Below are 13,929 nucleotides of genomic sequence, written 5' to 3'. Positions count from 1 at the left end.
AGTTTGAAGACCAACAATTACAAGCATTATTGGATGAAGATGCATGTCAAACTCAGAAACAACTTGCAGAAAGATTAAACATTGCTCAGCAAACAATTTCTGATCATTTACAAGCAATGGGAAAGATTTTAAAGGAAAGAAAATGGGTGACACATCAACTGAATGAAAGACAAATAGAAAACCAAAAAGTCATCAGTAAAATGTTGCTTCAATGGCATGAAAGACAGTCTTTTTTTTTGCATCGAATTGTGACTGGTGATGAAAAGTGGATTTATTTTGAGAATCCCAAATGCACAAAATCATGGGTTGATCCAGGTCAACCATCAACGTCGACTGCAAGGCCAAATCGCTTCAGAAAGAAGACAATGTTCTGCATTTGGTGGGATCAGGAAGGTGTGGTGTATTATGAGCTTCTAAAACCAGGTGAAACCTTTAATACTGATCGCTACCGACAACAAATAATCAATTTGAACCATGCTTTGATCGTGAAAGGACCAGAATGGCCAGAAGACACGGCAAAGTAATTTTGCTTCATGATAACGCACCATCACACACTTCAAAATCAGTTAAAGCCGAAACCGGTTTGGCTCAATGGATAGAGCGTCGGCCTGCGGACTCAAGGGTCCCGGGTTCGATTCCGGTCAAGGGCATGTACCTTGGTTGCGGGCACATCCCCAGTAGGGGGTGTGCAGGAGGCAGCTGATCGATGTTTCTCTCTCATCGATGTTTCTAGCTCTCTTATCCCTCTCTCTTCCTCTCTGTAAAAAATCAATAAAATATATTAAATAATAAAAAAAAAACAAAAAAAAAAACAATCAGTTAAAGACACATTAAAAGATCTTGCCTGGGAAGTATTATCCCACCTGCCGTATTCACCAGACCTTGCTCCTTCAGATGACCACTTGTTCCTATCGATGGCACACACACTTTCTGAGCAGCACTTCCAAATGTACGAAGAAGTGGAAAATTGGGTCTCTGAATGGTTTGCCTCAAAACAAGAAAAGTTCTATTGGGACAATATCCACAAATTACCTGAAAGATGGGGGAAGTGTTTAGCTAGCGATGGACATTACTTTGAATAAAGCACTTTTGATGTTTCTCTTGAAATTATCATGTTTTCTTTGATTACAAAATCCACATTATTAACCGGTACACCTGGAAATCCCCTTCAAATGTAAACTCCAGCGGGGAAGGAACTTGCTTTTGTTCATGCTACATGTTTAGCATCCAGAATGGTTTTCAGTACATAGCAGGTACTCAGTTATTTAAATGAATGAATGAATAAATGGTTCATTTGCAGTAAGGGCCAATGACATGCCACACAAATAAATTATGTTGTTCATTGCTGTTAATTTATTTGAACTAACAACACTAGACTCTGAACAACTTGGTGTTCACCTTCCTTTCGATTATTTGGGCAATCTTACAACTCCAAACCTAGACTTGACCATCCTCCTCCTCCATCCTGCTGTGCATATGCTATTGAATTGCACAGTCCCTGGCGGGGAAACATTAAACAAACAGAAACCAGGGTTGCTATGCTGTTAAAGCCAGAAGCACATCATTCATTATGTGAATAAAATACAGAGAGAATAAAATAGCCACAGAGTAATGGGAGTTTTATTCTCTATTCCATTTCACTCCCTCTCTATTTTACTTACGTTATGAAATGATGCTCCCGCCGCTGGCTGATAAATGTTGATTAATCTGATAGAGAGTTGGATTTGTTAGCGGGCAAAAGCAATGTAAATAAATCGAGCAGGTGAACTGGAGTTCACAGTGTCATTTCTGAGATTAAAGAGCCTGTCTAGCCCTCCAAGCTCACTTATTACAATCAGGATGCATGCTCTTCTTGTACAGAGGCCGAGGAGGCCCCTTCAAGCAGCTCGAAGACCTCCTTTTGTGCTGTCTACTGCTTGTCCCTTCAGCAAGTTCCATCTCTTGGGAATAGCCTATACTGCCAGTTTTTGTTTCTCTTCCAGGGGCCAGAATTTGGGGAAGGGAAGCTAAAAAGAATAGATAAGTCACCTTTGCATTTTTGAAATCATTTAGTCAGCCAGTCACCACTGAGACAGAAACCTTCATTGAAAACTGTGTAGCAATGAGGGAAGTGTACCTTTTAGTAGTGAATTAAGAGGGAACTTTTTAAAATTTGAACAAGGCAATACACCTACTATTAATTGTCCTGAGGGTAACCTTTAACAAGTGATTCAACCTCTCTGTGCCTTAGTTTCCTCATTTATAAAGTCAGGTTGTTGTAAGGACTAAATGAATTGAGGTTTATAGATGCTTAAAACTGCCTATGTTGGATGGCTGATTCCACAGCTCCCACTATGCCTCAGCCACTTTTTGCTAGCACTAGCCTGTTGGCACAGTTTCCCCGGTGGAACATAAGGATTCTTGAGCATGCTCTTTAAAATGGACAGGCTTGCCTGGCTGATGTTGCTCAGTGGTTGAGTGTCAACCTGTGAACCAGCAGGTCACAGTTCAATTCTGATCAGGGCACATGCCCAGTTTGCTGGCTCGATCCCCATTTGGGGGCAGGGGGTCATGCAGGAGTCAGCTGATCAATGATTCTCTCTCATCATTGATGTTTCTATCTCTCTCTCCCTCTTCCTTCCTCTCTGAAATCAACAAAAAATATTTAGAAAATAAAATGAAATAGACAGGCTTGGCTGACTTGCCCCTCCCTTTATCCTTCCCCTTTTTTGCTGCCCGGGATGGAGGTGTGATGCCTGGAGCTGCAGCATGTATCTTGCAGTTTAGTGGATAAAAAACACATGCTGGGGTTGCCAGATGAGAAAATAGAAGAAATCCATGTATTAGTGTCATGATTGAGACACAGAACCATCTCTGGGAGGCCTGATCTTGGAATTCTTATTCTGTGAAACAGATATGCTGATGCCTTATGTTTCATCCATGTTAGTGAGGTTTTCTGTTATTTGCTGCTGAATGTATTCATGACAATTCAGCTATACTGATAAATATTATTACTATTATTATTTTCTATGATGACAAGGGAAGCAATATCCTGTTTAAACAATCTCCAGAAATTGAGGGAGAAGGTTATTTGCTTTTCTGGTTACACCTATATTATAGTTGAAGAAATGGAATAGATTAAATTGCCCAGATTTTAAAACTGGTAACCAAAAAGTACACGATCCACACCCATATACCTGTCAGCAGACTTGTTGCTTTTCTACTATTGCATGCTGTTGCCAAGTTTCCATCCTATGGTTGCACTTTGAAAAAATATCATCTAATTCCCTTAAATTTAAAGTATTTGTTTTATGTCAGCCAGTCTGTTGAGAACCAGTTGAACCTTGAAGTTATCATGTAATATATTCAGTATATGTTCTAGTTATGTAGCATCTCTATGCTTTAATCTAGGATCATTCTGATGCTTTCTGCAATAATTTAAAATTATTAAGCAGTACAGAGCCAAATTGATTATTGAAACATATGATCAGATGATCACATAATTAAGTTGTAATATACATTAAGAGATTTCTGCCACCACCCACCAGATATCAACTGATTATCACTTGTTAACCACTGTTATTAGAGTAATGATAACAAAGGTTTTCTTTGTATAATTCCAATGGCCAATGAACTTTTTAAAGTGTTTTGTATGTATTATTTGATTGAAATTTCCCATAAACCCATGAAGTAGTCCCAGTCATTATTTTCATCTGAGAAATGGATGGATAAAGACAGGAGGTATACTTCCTTAGGGAAGCAGTGGACTAGATTATCATGTAAGGATGCTCCGAGTAGTTCTTAACATCTATATAGGGAGACATAATATTGGAAGAGAGCACACGAGACGCCATCCTCTGATTGACTTCTTATAGAAGGAAGCAATGATACTAATATGCAGTCCCTGGAGGTTGCACCCGGGGTTTCTTTTCTATATATAGGGCATATTGTGCCAAAGTTCTGATATGAGATATGGAGAGGCCTTGGGACAGGCATGTCCAAAACAGATCTGCTATAAAAGGAGCTTTACACAGCATCACACATTAGCAGCAGCAAATGCAGGGAGCTTCTGGGGATCTGATTCACACGCTCCTGCCACCACATCTGCACACTCCCTGGTCTCGGGCTTCCTTCCCATTTCTATGGATGTCCTTTTGTGATTCTAACAAGGGCATCAATCCAGCTTCCTTTCCTTCTCCTCTCCTCCACTCTCTCTTCTCTCTCTTTTTAGCAGCTTTATTGAATAATAATTTATACCATATATGTTTATCTATTTAAAGTATATAATTCAGTGGCTCTTGTTATGTTTACAGATACATGCAAAAATCATCACAGCCAATTTTAGAACATCAAATCTAGAACATCACCTCAAAAAGACCCTCCATACCCTATGGCTATTATCTCCCTATCTTTTCATCCTCCTAACCCAAAGCAATCACTAATGTACTTTCTGACTCTCTTTGCCTCTTCTGGCCAATTCATATGATATGTCTTCTGATTTTTATATCAGGGCATTACTGGCTTAGAATGATTCACGAAGTGTTCCTTCCTTTTCTACTATTTTGGAAGATTTTTGAAAAAATTGTTACTAATTGCTCTCTGGACATTATAATTTACCACTGAAGTCATCTGGGCCTGAACTTTTCCTAGTTGGTAGTGTTTTGTTTTTAAATATATTTTTATTGATTTCAGAAAGGAAAGGCGAAGGAGAGAGAGAAAGAAACATCAATGATGAGAGAGAATCATTGATCAGCTGCCTCCTGCATGCCCCCTACTGAGGATTGAGCCAGCAACCCGGCCATGTGCCCTTGCAGGAATTGAACCTGGGACTCTTTAGTCCACAGACTGATGCTCTATCCACTGAGCAAAACCAGCTTGGGCTAGTTGATAGTGTTTTGATGGTTAATTTTATATGTCCACTTGACTGGGCCATGGGATGCTCGATATTTGGTCAAACATTATTCTGGGTTTTTCTATGAGGGCGAATGTTAACATTTAAATAGGTCAACTGAGTAAAATAGATTGCCCTTCCTAATGTGAGTGGGCCTCATCCAATCATATGAAGGCCTGAACAGAACAAAAAAGCTGACCCTCCCACCCCCCCCAGAGTAACAGAGAATTCTACCTGAGAGCTATTGAACTGGAACTCTTTTATTTCTTGCCTTCAACTTATACTGAAACATTGACTCTTCCTAGGGCACTAGTCTGTCAGCGTTTGGACTGGAACTATATCAACTGCTCATGTAGATTAAAACGAAACCATCAGCTCTCCTGATTCTACAACTTGCCAACTCTTCAGATTTTGGGACCTGCCAGTCTCCATAATCGTGTGAGCCAATTTCTTATTGTAAATTTCTTTCCATATATGTATATGAAATGTCTTTATTTCACCATATTTAAAATATAGTTTTGCTGGGTATAAGATTTATGTATTTGCTGTAGTTGTTGTTATAGCACTTTGATTATGTTATCCCACTGCCTTCTAGTGTTGGTTTTGTTTTTGATGGGATGTCAGCTGCTAATCTTACTAGAGTTCCCTTGTGAGTGATGAGTCATGTTTCTCTTGCTCCTTTATCCTTGCCTTTGGCTTTAAACATTTTTATGATGATGTGTCTGTTTATGTATCTCTTTGTGTTTGTTCTACTTGGAGTTATTGGGTTTATCAGGTGAGGTAAGTGTTTTTCTTAAAATTTAAGAACACTTTTTAGTATTGCCTCATTGAATATTTCTTTGTGCTACTTTCTCTTTTCTTCTTCTGGTAGTCACAATAGGTATATTGTGTTAATTGGTATTCCACATTTCTCTGAAATAGTTTGTTTTGCTTCATTCTTTCTCTCTCTGTTCTGTGGATTGACTAGTCTCATTCTATCTGCAAATTGTTGAAACGGAAGGGGAGAAGATCCAAAAAGAGCGTCTGCTAACTGCACTGTTCCAATAAGAACCATCACTGATTTGTTCATTCTCTTACAAACAGGCTTTTCCACAAAACCCAAAGGGCCATTGGGAAGTCAGGCTTAAATCACTTAATCATAATTTTTTAATTCTCTTATTCCAGTGCAAATATATAATTAATCCACTCTTGTTTTATACTTTTTCAAATCCAGAAATTTTACAAGCAGTTTCTGGTTTTTTGTTGTTGTTGCTTTTGTTTTTTTTGTTTGTTTGTTTGTTTTTAGTGTATGGACCATAAGTTCCTCTTTCTTTGTATATTTTGTAAATTTTTGTTGGGAAATGAAAATTTTAGATAATATATTGTAGCAACTCTGCAAACTGGACTGCCCTCCAGGGCTATTGCTTGCTTGTTTGTTTAATGACTGTCTGAGAAATATTTTATTTCTTTATCTTAGTTATTGTTTTTTTTCTCTCACTAGCATACATGCTCTCTGAGGGCAAAGATTTCTGTCTATTTTTCTTGATTGCTGTTGACCCAGTCCCTAGAGGAATGCTTGGCATATTGTAGTTACCACATTGAGTTTGGCTGGATGACTACTAAGTACTATGGAAGTTATAACATGTGACTCATAGAAAATAGATGCAGTTATCATAACTGAGATTCAAACCATCATAGATTTCACTTTTTGAGGGGGTTTGGGTCATTTAAGTAGGTTATACCTAACTATACATCTACTGAGAATTCTTTTCCTTTTTGACTTTGCTTCTCCTTCCTTGTCATTTCATTTTATTTCTTTATTTTTCTCTGCTTTACATGCTATTTTTAGTACATATTTTTAGAATTTTACCTAGAAAAATTCTCTATTTTTTGTTGAGTTTTATGTTAAAAAATTTAGAAAGGTTTCTTTTCATGATTTCTCCAGAAATTTTAAAGACATTTCCATCTTTGTCAAGAACTCTAGAAAAGAAAATACAACTTTTAATATTATATGTATTTTTTCACATTTTATCTATTTTCCTATTTTTATTTGGAAAAATAAATGAAAACTCTATCTGGGATGGCATATTTTTAAAGACCCGTATCTAGATCTCCAAGACCCCAGAAATTCTGCTTTCTTCTAATGGATAGTATGATTTTCAAGAGACATCAGAAATGGGTAGGTTATGTAGATTAATGAAATGTGGCAGGCTCTTGGTCACATTTCAGTTTGACTTCTTAGAAAAAAATTTTTTTTTTCAATTAGCTAGGTCAGTAGAAAGTTACTGGCCATCATGATACTGGTTTTAGGTTGACTTATTTGAATCAGAGTAATTTCTCCTTAAAGGCTAACACAATAGGACAGGGAGAGAGAATAAGATTTTTAACTGATAGAAAGAAGAAAATGGGTATATTTTGAATAGGCAGCCTCAGTTGTATAGGATTCCTGGTGCAAGCCAAGCAGTCAGGGCTTTGAGCTGGACTGATGGTTGTTCAAGTAAATGGCCCTGCGGCACCCAGGACATCAGCGGTGAGAAAAAAGTGGAATGGAAGGGGAGAAGAACCAAAACGAGCATCTGCTAACTGCTCTGTTCGAGTAAGAACCATTACTGATCTGTTTGTTCTCTTACAAACAGGCTTTTCCACAAAACCCAAAGGGCCATTGGGAAGTCAGGCTTAAATCACTTAATCATAATTTTTTACTTGTCATGCAGTTTGCACATCCACACAGTGATTGGGTGACTGTGCCTATGACATCTTCACAAATGGCGAAGTAATAGGCAGTCAAATAATAAGCTGTAAGCGCCCTCTTTGTCACGTTTGTTGCATTGTTTATCACATTTGTTGTTTTTGTGTGTGTGTGTGAACAGTGTGATGATCAATTATTCATGACAGAATGATAGCAGTTTCATAATAATCTCCCTCGGAGATGAAATCACCCTGCCCACTGAGGTGCCCGTCGTCTGCATCACTAGCGTAATAAGTCACTGTTAAGCACTTGCCTGCTCTGGGCATTTCTCTTCATCTTATTTGTCCAGACTTTTAAAAATTACTGCAGAAGAATTCTGTAATAGTCACTAAAGCAGATTACAGCTTTAGTCACTGTGCCATGCTTAATAAATGAGCCTACTGCTATGTTTCAGAAAATAAATATTAAGTAATGGATTCTGGGAAGAGAGAGAAACTGAAACTGAAAACACTTAAAATTATTATTATTATTTTTTAAATAGGATATATAAATGCCATTTAATTGCCCCATTTTCAATTGTTTGATCCGGGATAGGTGGTGGTAGGGGAGAGGTCAGAACTTCATTTCTGAAGAAGCAGTGACTGGCTCAAGTTCACAGTTGATGGATGTTTAATGTGCTAGAGGAAATAAAGCTGATTTAAGGGAAGACAATGAGGTCTGGTAGAGTTCAGGGTAATTCTTAAGGGATCAGGAGAATCATCCTCACTGCTAAATTAAATTGAGGTCAGAAGCAACCCTGGTGATGAGGGGTAAAGAACAACACCTTATTCTGAGGAAATAAGCTTGAGGCATTTAAAAATGTCTAGTTGGTCTTTATGTTTTCCTTAATCACTTGGTATCAAATCTGCCATCTCCAATATTCATGATAGTAATTATTTAAACCTTTCATTCCTGACATTTTTTTTTTATTCTTCACAGTTGTCCTTAAGCAAGATTTTTTGAAAGCAATGTCAAAGTTGGGAGGCTAAACTTCTTCTTATTTCAAGTGTGCTATGGCCTGATTTCTGGGATGTATGGTACTCAAACTGTCAATGCATTTGGAGAGGGCTGGTTTAGGTAAAATGTAAAGTTGATTTTACAATCAAAAATTGTTCTCACACATGTTTGTTTCTACCATCTAAGGTCTAATAAAGCAATTACAGAATTTCAAACTATAAGATAGCATAAGGCCCATCATTTTATCAGGGTCATCTATATATATAAAAGCCTAAGTGACTGGCTGACCAGCCAACTGGATGGTAACTATGATGCACTCAACACATGAGCAGAAACCACAGGCATGGAAACATGGAACAGACTGATGAATTTCATAGGGAAGGGGAGAGGGGGGATGGTGGGAAGAGATTAACCAATGATCTTACATGCATACTAGAGGCCCAGTGCATGGATTCGTGCACTGGTGGGGTCCCTTAGCCTGGCCTGTGGGGATCGAGCCGAAACCAGGTCTCCAACATCCCTCGAGTGGTCCTGGATTGCGAGAGAGTGCATGCCAGGCTGAGGAACACCACCAGTGCATGAATCTGTGCACCAGGCCTCTAGTAATTAATAACAACATATAGAGAGTCACTTTTCCTCCCAGCAGCATTTGTATTTGAATCCCTAAATGGTAAGTATCACAATGGCATTTTAAGTTCATGCAAATTGGAGTTATTTTTTACTTTGGCCTCCAGAAGCCTTAGCAATAATACCACAGAAAAAATCACCTGCTGACAAATAGGACTGGTAAGAGTTTAGAATTATAGAACTCTTGTTCTTGAATTAAAAAGAAAAAAAGACTCTGAGATCCTCTGTTTCTGGATTTTTTTTTTCACTAATTGAAAATCATTCCTCCAGGAATTCTTTCCCTGAGGTCTTGGAAAAATATTCATACCAGTTCCTGTATTGCCTCATCTCATAAACCCAATGATACACCTTGAAGAGAGCTTGTTTCCAGGAATGTGAATAGGTTTTACCAAACATAGCAAGTGAAGTCCACTGGCATTGGCTGTCTTCAGTTATGTGCTGGAATACAGTGTCATGACATATAGGGCAGAAAAAGGGGTGGATGGAGACAGAGAGGGCAAATTATGGATCTTTTGCATCTTGGTCATAGGATGTTTTTGGTCTGAAAGAGTGGAAGTGTGGACAACTTTAAGTTCAGTTTCTTATAAGATCAGAAGAATCTTGATTGTTTCTTGATTCATTGCAGAAGTATGCCATCAGTTCATAAAATAAAGAGGTTTGAATACGACATAAAAAATAAAAAAGTTTTAGGGAACATAGATTAAGTTTTATGGTTGATTCACATCATCTTCAGCATCTAGTTCAAGGCAAATAACATCATCATAACAATAATATTGCTTGAATAAATAGCACAAAGTAATATGTTCTAAATTGATGGTTTGGTATTACTCTTCAGTGTTGTAAGGAAGTTAAAGTAATTTGAAGTACTATTTTATTTCCATCTTTTAGCATTGGATACTATTGTCTTTAAAAAGCTCACAGTCACAAATAATTGGAAAATGATGAAAATGTTATCACTGTGGGTTTATTAACATGTGGGTGTATTAACATTATATAAATAAAAAAAGACTTTATATATCATCTATATCATATTGAAAATGTCTTGGTTATTTAGTGTCTGGGGACAAAAACCAAAGTTAGATTATACAGTGATCATACATGCTTGAAAATTAAATGAGAAAGAATATTTTAAAATAATTAAAAAAAATAGTTTTTTATTGATTTCAGAAAAAGGGAGATGGAAAGAGGGATAGAAACATCAATGATGAGAGAGAATCATTGATCGGCTGCCTCCTGTTTGTTCCCTACTGGGTTTGAGCCCGCAACCCAGGCATGTGCCCTCACCGGGAATCAAACCATGACCTCCTGGTTCATGGGTCACCACTGAGCCACACCGGCTGGGCTAAAGGAGAAAGAATCTTAATTGCATTGTCATATCTTTAAAGTTGAAACTATGTGGATTTCCTTGCAAAAATATATTTTCTGACCATACTATGTATTTTAATAAAGTGTTTTTAAAAAATATTATTCAATTGCAGGATGTGATAAACTCTCTTTTGTAGATTGACTTTTCAAACCATTTGCCAAGGTATCAGTGCTCATTTAGAGGTCATGTGGGACTTGGAAACCTAAATATGCAAAATGACAATTATAATGTCCAATCAGAATTCATTACAAAACTCAATGAAATGCATAAGAACACTGGCAATTAAAATATACAATTAATTTAATCTTTTAGATCTACAGCACAATTATGAAGTCTTCTAATTAGGGAAATTAAAATATGCCATTGAAAGAGGATTGAAGGAGAGTGGAGTTGCAGGGAGAGTAAGTTCTGAAAAATATGGAGTAAAATATCATAAAACAAAGGGTCGGGCTACTATGGAAGATTATGGCATCTGTATCTGTAGAGAAAGCCTTAAGAAAAATTAGATTTACCAACATTGATCTGGAGATAGATACAGATTTTTTTGATAGTTCTTCCATCCTAAGTATTCAATAATCTCAGGATTTTAAGAGAGATTATTTTGAAAAACAATGCATTTCAGAATAATGTTATGATCATACATAGAAACTCAATTTATAATATACAATATTTCATTAAATTGAGTCTTGTAATCTCATTGGGTTTCATACACAGGTTAATTTGCATATTTTTACAAATAAACTTTCAGAGTTAGATTATCTTAACCATATGAGTGGCAGAACAAAGTAGACCCTTTATGGCAGATATGCCCTGCCTGGCAGACATGCCAGGGAAATTACCAAAGTTGCACATTGGCCCAGACACATGTTGATGTGTGTAATCCCAGCTCATAGAAGCCACAGTGACAGTTCCATGTGGGCTTCATTCAAATTTCCTGGAACTTCACTAAGTCATTAATTCCTCTACAAGATAGATCAGACTCTATTTCTAACATATCTGACGTCTCCTATTAGGATATTGATGTGGAAAGCAGAACAGTATTTTAGGATCCTCTGCAAGTTTTTGTTAAAACAATAAAATCAAAGCCTTGGGATAATTCCTTTTGTGTCATCCTCTTGGGCCAGAAGACACCTACTTTATCCCCCAACTCTCCCTCTGTGTCTGCTAACTGGGCAGTGATGTGAAAAGTCTGAACACTGCAGAGGGAGGAGGATACCCACACACCTCATTAGGCCTTTAACACATTTGACTGTGTCTTTCCTCAGCACAGCACATGTTATAATTGGAAGCAGTTGAGGACTTCCTATTTTTCTTTGAAAGGTGTAATTGGGTAACCAAGGAGCTGTCACTTCCTGGACACTGCCAGCCTGGCCATCTGCCTGGGGAGCTTCAATTTACTTGCTATTTCTTTAAGAGGTTTTGACTCCTGGAATGTTCCATCTTGAAAGGGCTCCAAGTCTTTTGTTTAATCTCTCTTATTTTACAGATGAAGAAGTTGAGGCCAGGAAGATGAAAAGTCTTACACATGGACACACATTATTAGCTTTTATCTGAAGTTGGAAATATTGTTACTTTAACACATTTTTTTCTAATAACCTATAAGCTCTTTATACCTCTCTTCTTGCACTCTGGCATCATTCTATATTATTCTGCCATATCAAACCTCTTAAAGCGGACCTTTATTTGATCACTTATTTAATTGATATCTTCAATGATTCTCATTGCCGATGACATTAAATCTGGAGTTCAAGACTCCCTATAACCTTTCTGTACAGACTCATCTCTCACTACTCTGCTTTGTTTAATACAAGTACCTGTCAAACCAGGACCCTAATTTTGTTGTCTTTGCTCATGTTCTTTTCTCAGACTATAGATACATCTCTCATCATTTTCATATGAACTTTTACTCATATGTAAACAGGGATAATCATATTAGCAAAATCACAGGGGTGTTGGTATATATGAAACTAAAAAGAGAAGTTACTTGGCCTCCACTGAGTGTTTCTTTAGTGTCATCATCATCATTATTTTCGTCACCATCAAAATACTACATTTAAATTACATTATCCCTTACCTGAATCATTGGTACATATATCCTACTCCCCTCCTTCCCCTACACAATGGATATCTTCTATACATATTGTAACCCACAGTGAAATTTGATCTTCGTTAATTTCCTGCATTTAATTATATGTTGACTTCTTTGATTCAAGGTCTTTGTCTTATTCGCATCTGTTTGTCAGAATTCACACTGGCTATTAAATATGCACCGAGGAAGTCACAAAGCCATACTCTGTGGTCTGAATACCTACAACAAGGTGTCCACCTGTTTTCCTTACTGTCTCCACTTATGTCATCTTCTCAGCAGTTGGAAGAATGTCTCTAGCTCAGTGGAACCATTCCTTATTGGGTTGTCAGTTTTCTGGGATAACATCCCTTGTTTACCACTCTTTCATACTTTCTCACACTTGCTTATCATGCCTGCACATAGAGTTTATTTTATTTTAGAACAAAGTATGACATTATACCTTTCTCAAGCCACTTTAGCCCCATCTCAACTCCCACTGTATCCCTAGTTCCTAGCAGTGCAAACCTTTTTTTTTTTTTTTACAAAATACTTAACATGTTACAGATGTGAAATGGCTGTTGAGTTGAAGCAATAACAAGTATAATGGCTAGTATTTATTGAAGACACATATCTATCAGGCATGGTGTGATACCATGTGTTGTAAATATAAAGAGCTCTCATTTAAGGAAGTGGATTCTATGACTCAGAGAACTAAAACACATTGCCAAGATTATGAGGCTGGTAATAGAGTAAAATTCTCACTGTGTGCCTCCAAAATCTGTGCTCTCGATGGCTTTGCTCTCTTGCCTCTAAATCAATGGCACTTGGGAAAATTTTTAAAATATATTTTAAAATATGTGAGATCCAAATATTTCTGACATAGTGCATGATTGCAGAGAAAACATGTTTTTATTGATGTTAAAAGAAGCCCACACTCACATTTGTGATGAATTCTAAAATGGTTAGCTTTTTGGTACAGTCTGTCTTGGGTCTGAAGAACTTGTCAGTGTCTCTTTAATAATATCATTTGTTTTCTTCAGACTGAATCTCATTGTTTCTAATCACTGGTTTTACTTGTATGTGTAGCTTCCAGTCTTCAATTTTCCTAAATGTCATGTAGATATAAATGTAAGACTCAATTGCTTTGCTCGAGGTTTTGTGTCTTGACAGGCAGTTAGGCGGGGGAGGCAGAAAATGCCTTGGTGTTCGGTTTCGCCCTAATTTTGTGGGTATTTTGTGCAAATAAGAACTCAAGTATATTTTTGCTCTTGTTTGTTTCACATATAAATACCTACAGGAAACCGAAATAAAAAAGCAAAACATTGAACTCCATG

Source organism: Eptesicus fuscus, chromosome 12 (assembly GCF_027574615.1).
Source record: "Eptesicus fuscus isolate TK198812 chromosome 12, DD_ASM_mEF_20220401, whole genome shotgun sequence".
NCBI lineage: Eukaryota > Metazoa > Chordata > Mammalia > Chiroptera > Vespertilionidae > Eptesicus > Eptesicus fuscus.
The sequence above is the reverse complement of the archived record's forward strand: the minus strand, read 5'-3'. Positions refer to the sequence as shown.